The sequence below is a fragment of the Bos taurus genome, chromosome 25, assembly GCF_002263795.3.
Source record: "Bos taurus isolate L1 Dominette 01449 registration number 42190680 breed Hereford chromosome 25, ARS-UCD2.0, whole genome shotgun sequence".
Lineage (NCBI taxonomy): Eukaryota > Metazoa > Chordata > Mammalia > Artiodactyla > Bovidae > Bos > Bos taurus.
The window spans coordinates 40,907,911-40,913,910 of record NC_037352.1 but is presented as its reverse complement, the minus strand read 5'-3'; positions in this window follow the sequence as shown (position 1 = coordinate 40,913,910).

Sequence of the window (6,000 nt, the reverse complement as noted above, 5' to 3'; positions counted from 1 at the left end):
TCAGCAGTGGCCACAGGATTGGAAAAGGTCAGTTTTCATTCTAATCCCAAAGAATGCTCAAACTACTGCACAATTGCACTCATCTCACACGCTAGTAAAGTAATGCTCAAAATTCTCCAAGCCAGGCTTCAGCAATACATGAACCGTGAAATTCCAGATGTTCAAGCTGGCTTTAGAAAAGGCAGAGGAACCAGAGATCCAATTGCCAACATCCACTCGATCATGGAAAAAGCAAGAAGAGTTCCAGAAAAACATCTATTTCTGCTTTATTGACTATGCCAAAGCCTTTGACTGTGTGGATCACAATAAACTGTGGAAAATTCTGAAAGAGATGGGAATACCAGACCACCTGACCTGCTTCTTGAGAAACCTATATGCAGGTCAGGAAGCAACAGTTAGAACTGGACATGGAACAACAGACTGGTTCCAAATAGGAAAAGGAGTACGTCAAGGCTGTATATTGTCACCCTGCTTATTTAATTTATATGCAGAGGACATCATGAGAAACGCTAGGCTGGAGGAAGCACAAGCTGGAATCAAGATTGCCGGGAGATATATCAATAACCTCAGATATGCAGATGACACCACCCTTATGGCAGACAGTGAAGAGGAACTAAAAAGCCTCTTGATGAAAGCGAAAGTGGAGAGTGAAAAAGTTGGCTTAAAGCTCAGCATTCAGAAAACGAAGATCATGGCATCTGGTCCCATCACTTCATGGGAAATAGACGGGGAAACAGTGGAAACAGGGTCAGACTTTATTTTGGGGGGCTCCAAAATCACTGTAGATGGTGACTGCAGCCATGAAATTAAAAGACACTTACTCCTTGGAAGGAAAGTTATGACCAACCTAGATAGCATATTCAAAAGCAGAGATATTACTTTGCCAACAAAGGTCCGTCTAGTCAAGGCTATGGTTTTTCCTGTGGTCATGTATGGATGTGAGAGTTGGACTGTGAAGAAGGCTGAGCGCCGAAGAATTGATGCTTTTGAACTGTGGTGTTGGAGAAGACTCTTGAGAGTCCCTTGGACTGCAAGGAGATCCAACCAGTCCATCCTAAAGGAGATCAGCCCTGGGTGTTCATTGGAAGGACTGATGGTGAGGCTGAAACTCCAATACTTTGGCCACCTGATGCGAAGAGCTGACTCATTGAAAAAGACCCTGATGCTGGGAGGGATTGGGGGCAGGAGGAGAAGGGGACAACAGAGGATGAGATGGCTGGATGGCATCACCGACTCGATGCACATGAGTTTGAGTGAACTCTGGGAGTTGGTGATGGACAGGGAGGCCTGGCATGCTGCATTCATGGGGTCGCAAAGAGTCAGACACAACTGAGCGACTGAACTGAACTGATTCTTTTTATGCGAAAGAATTGATGCTTTTAAACTGTGGTGTTGGAGAAGACTCTTGAGAGTCCCTTGGACTGCAAGGAGAGCAAACCAGTACATCCTAAAGGAAATCAGTCCTGAATATTCATTGGAAGGACTGATGTTGAAGCTGAAGTTCCAATAATTTGGCCATGTGATGTGAAGAACTGACTCATTAGAAAAGACCCTGATGCTGGGAAAGATTGAAGGCCAGAGGAGAAGGGAATGACAGAGGATGAGATGGTTGGATGGCATCACCAACTCGATAGACATGAGTTTGAGCAAGCTCCAGGAATTGGTGATGGACAGGGAAGCCTGGTTGCTGCAGTCCATGGGGTTGCAAAGAGTCGGGCATGACTGAGTGACTGAGTGACTGAACCAACAGATTCTTTTTACACTTCTCAGGCGGTCACTGGACAGTTCTAAAATTACATACGTGGTTCACATTATATTTTTGCCGGACAGTGTGCTGGCCGCGACAGTGCACCGCGAGTGAGATAGGCTGTTGCTCAAAATGAAACTTCACAAAAAGGTCAATGTTACTATACAGATTTCTCTACATCAGGGGTCCCCAACCTCTAGGATCTGATACCTGATGATCTGAGGTGGAGCCTATGTAGTAATAACAGGAAGAAAGTGCACAATAAATGTAATGCACCCGAATCATCCTGAAACCACCCCATGTCCTCCCCAGTCTGTGGGAAAACTGTCTTCCATGAAACCAGTCCCAGGTGCCAAAAAGCTTGAGGACCGCTGCCCTGTATCTTTGTCCAGCCAAGATTCGGTTCAGCTAAGTTCAGTTGCTCAGTTGTGTCCGACTCGTTGTGACCCCATAGACTGCAGTACTCGGGCTTCCCTGTCCATCACCAACTCCCAGAGTTTGCTCAAACTCATGTCCGTCGAGTCGGTCATGCCATCCAGCCATTTCATCCTCTGTGGTCCCCTTCTCCTCCCACCTTCCATCTTTCCCAGCATCAGGGTCTCTTCCAATGAGTCAGCTCTTCGCATCAGGTGGCCAAAGTATTGGAGTTTCAGCTTCAGCATCAGTCCTTCCAATGAATATTTAGGGCTGATCTCCTTTAGGATGGACTGGTTGGATCTCGTTGCAGTCCAAGGGACTCTCAAGAGTTTTCTCCAACACCACAGCTCAAAAGCATCAATTCTTCGGCACTTAGCTCTCTTCACAGTCCAACTCTCACATCCATACCTGACTACTGGAAAAACCATAGCCTTGACTAGACGAACCTTTGTTGGCAAAGTAATGTCTCTGCTTTTTAATATGCTATCTAGGTTGGTCATAGCTTTTCTTCCAAGGAGCAAGCGTCTTTCAATTTCAGCCAAGATTATCACACCCCTTATTTACTAACTCATTAGTTCCTTCATTTATTCAATCATTCATTCACTCAACAGACATTTGCAAACACTGCGTCAAGCCCTGGAGCTCCTAGAAAAAACTCGCCATGCTTGTTCCCAATCTCCCCCAAGTTTAGGAGGTTTCCCACCTCTTGTTCACTGCTGTTAACATCTTACCGACATGCTCCATCACTTGCAATCCTTATTTATATGTTTGAGAGTAAGTTGCTTCATCACAGCCTTTTACTTTGAAATACTTCTGGGAGTATTTCCCGGGAACAAGGCTGCTCTCTTACCTTACCTTAGTACAGCACCCTGAGGGCCACGGGGTTGGCAGCCATCTGAGGTTCTGCCCACTGAGGTTCTGCCCCTTCTAACTCGATACAAAAATCACAAAGAAAATGCAAATCTGTTCTCAAAGCCCAGCTTCTCTCGCAAATGCATGTACATGCACAGAGCAATTTTGCAAACAGAAACTTGGATGGCATCCTGCTGTTTCTCAATTTCCCATCCTCCGCCACTAGGTTTGTTTTTATTTTCTTTTCCCAGCACTTAGATTCCTTCTCCCCCAAATCAGTGGTGCCTGGGTTGGGGGCAGAGGGGGGCTGCCCTGCAAAGGGGCGAGAGGAAGCTTCGGAGGATGAAAAGCTCTGCGTCCTGACTGGCCACGGTTTCCTGGATACAAAGCTGCTCCAGCTGTGCACCTGTGGCAGTGTGCGCATTCGGGCTTCGGCCAGTACACAGCACGTCCTCGTAATCGGGGCTCCCTGCCTTGAAGCACTTCAAACACAGCAGTGGGGCTGCCGTCCACACGAGACCAATGAGCAGACCCCTCCTTGCCTCACCTCCCTTTTTTCTAAAAAAATTTATCTTATAGAGTATTTATTTTTGTTTCAGCCACACCCACGTGGCACGCAGGATCCTAGTTCCCCGACTGGGATTGAACCCAGGCCCGCTGCGCTGGGAGCGCAGAGTCTCAACTCCTGGGCGACCAGGGAAGCCCTTTCATTTCCCTTGTTTGTCTCCCTTCCACCTCGTGTCAGAGGAACGAGGTGTCGGTCATTCCCCACGTGGACCACCGGCAAGAACCACCACCACCGGTGCCATCCAGCGTTTTCCCTAAGGCCTCGTCGTCTGAGCGCGTCCGGTTCCCTCGGGTCCGCTCTCTGCGGCCCGGAGCAGGGGTGCCTCTCACCTGTGCCCCCCAGTCCCGTGAGAGCAGGCTGGCTGGACAGGCGTGTGCAAAATCAGGCCGTCAGAGCTGATAACAACACCACTTCCCGGGCACTTAGCGTGCGCTGCACACAGCACGGTACACCGTGAGAGGGCGGACTCCATGTGCACCTGGCTCGTAGTCTCCTCTTTTTCAACCCTAGCCTCCGCTCACCTGGCCAAGAAGAAACTCAGTTTCATGTTTTTTAACTGTTTGTTTTTCAGGGGAGGTCCTTCAGGCTGACAAAGAGCTGACAAAGCCACCCAGGCTGGCCAGTGGCCGGGAGGTGAGGTGGGCAGCCTAGGCCTCGGTTCACACCACTACCAGCCAATCCCTCCAGCCCAACAGGGTTCTCGAAATTCGGCTCAGGCTGCGGGTGGCAACAAAGAAGTTCGAAAGCCGTGAACCTCCCTGCTGGGGACCCTGCCACCCCGAGACCTCCGGCAGGCATCGGGAGCCCCTGCCACCTCATCCATTGCCCTCCAGCCTCAGGCACTGGGCGCGTCCCAGCTCTGAGCCTCCTGCTGAAAACCAGAGGTGACCGCCACGCTTCAGAAGCAGGCTGTTGTGGTTGTTCAGCCACTCAGTTGTGTCCAACTCTTTTTGACCCCGTGGACGGCAGCACGCCAGGCTCCTCAGTCTTCCACTATCTCCCGGAGTCCCTTGAGTTGGTGATGCTGTCTAACCATCTCATCCTCTGCCACCCCCTTCTCTTTTTGTCTTCAATCCTTCCCAGCATCTGTGTCCTTTCCAATGAGAACCAGGTTAGCCCTCTTGAAAATACTTCTCACTGTTTTAAGATAAACCTACAGGTAAATAAGGAAGACAGAGGGCAAAGGAGCCTGGCTTGCTGCGGTCCACGGGGTCACCAGGAGTCAGACAAAACTTAGGGCCTGAGCAACAATAACAACACAGATAAAAAAGGCATAAGTCACCCACCTAATCTTACTGAAACTTCTCCCAAGCCTATGAGGCAAATATTATTGTTATTCCCATTTTTAAGATAAGGAAACTGAAGCTTAGTGATGATGAATAAACGGCCCAAGGTCATCTAACAAGGGAGGCAGCTTAGACCTAGCCCAGGTCTCTCCTTTGCTCCTAAGCCCCAGGTTTCCCAAAGTGGGTGGGAACTTGCCAGAACATTTTCCCTTTTAATAGTTACCTAGTCAGGTTCAGTTCAGTCGCTCAGTCGTGTCTGACTCTTTGTGACCCTATCGATTACAGCACGCCAGGCCTCCCTGTCCATCACCAACTCCTGGAGTTTACCCAAGCTCATGTCCATTGAGTTGGTGATGCCATCCAAACATCTCATCCTCTGTCATCCCCTTCTCCTAATGTAATTGAAATAAAACTAACTGTCAAACTCATGATTTCAAAAGGAACTCTAAACTTGGCCTTAAAATGCTTTTAAGTTTAAAGAATAGGTTTTTGATATGTTGAAATAACGTTCTAGGCCCAAGTTGGAGCTGCTCTGGTCAAAAGTGCCACGATGGTAAGCCAGAGGTGGATACGTGGTCGCTGTGACTGCGCTGCCGACCAGAAGCACAATGCACACAGCTGCTTGCCAGCCGCCTCAGAACGCACTCGGCTCGCACGCCCCGCCCCTCTAGACTCATATCCTTATTCCTTCTCACCCCAAACAACAAAGCAGCAAAGACACAGCACAGCCAAAACTAAATAAATACAACTTAAAAGAGGAACAAGAAGAAAGCTGGAAGTCTGCTGTATTAGTACCAGACGAAGTAAACTGGAGACCAGGGCATATTAGCAGGAATAAAAAGAAGTATTTAAAACGGCAAGATGGCCAACTCGTCAAGAAGACAAAGCAGCCCTAAGCAGACGTGTACACAGTGCAGAACTTCAAGGTACGTGGAAGAAGCGATAAAACAGACAGAGACAAATGCATCGTTAGAGTGGAAGCTTCCAACATGTGCCTCTCAGCAACTGATGGGACACAGGGACAGAAGATCAGAAAAGTGTTCAAACACTGGAGCAAGGCTCGGGGCCCGCTGGATCTCGGTGATGCTTCCTGGATGGAGCAACGCCCGGGCCCGCTGGGTCTCGGTCAT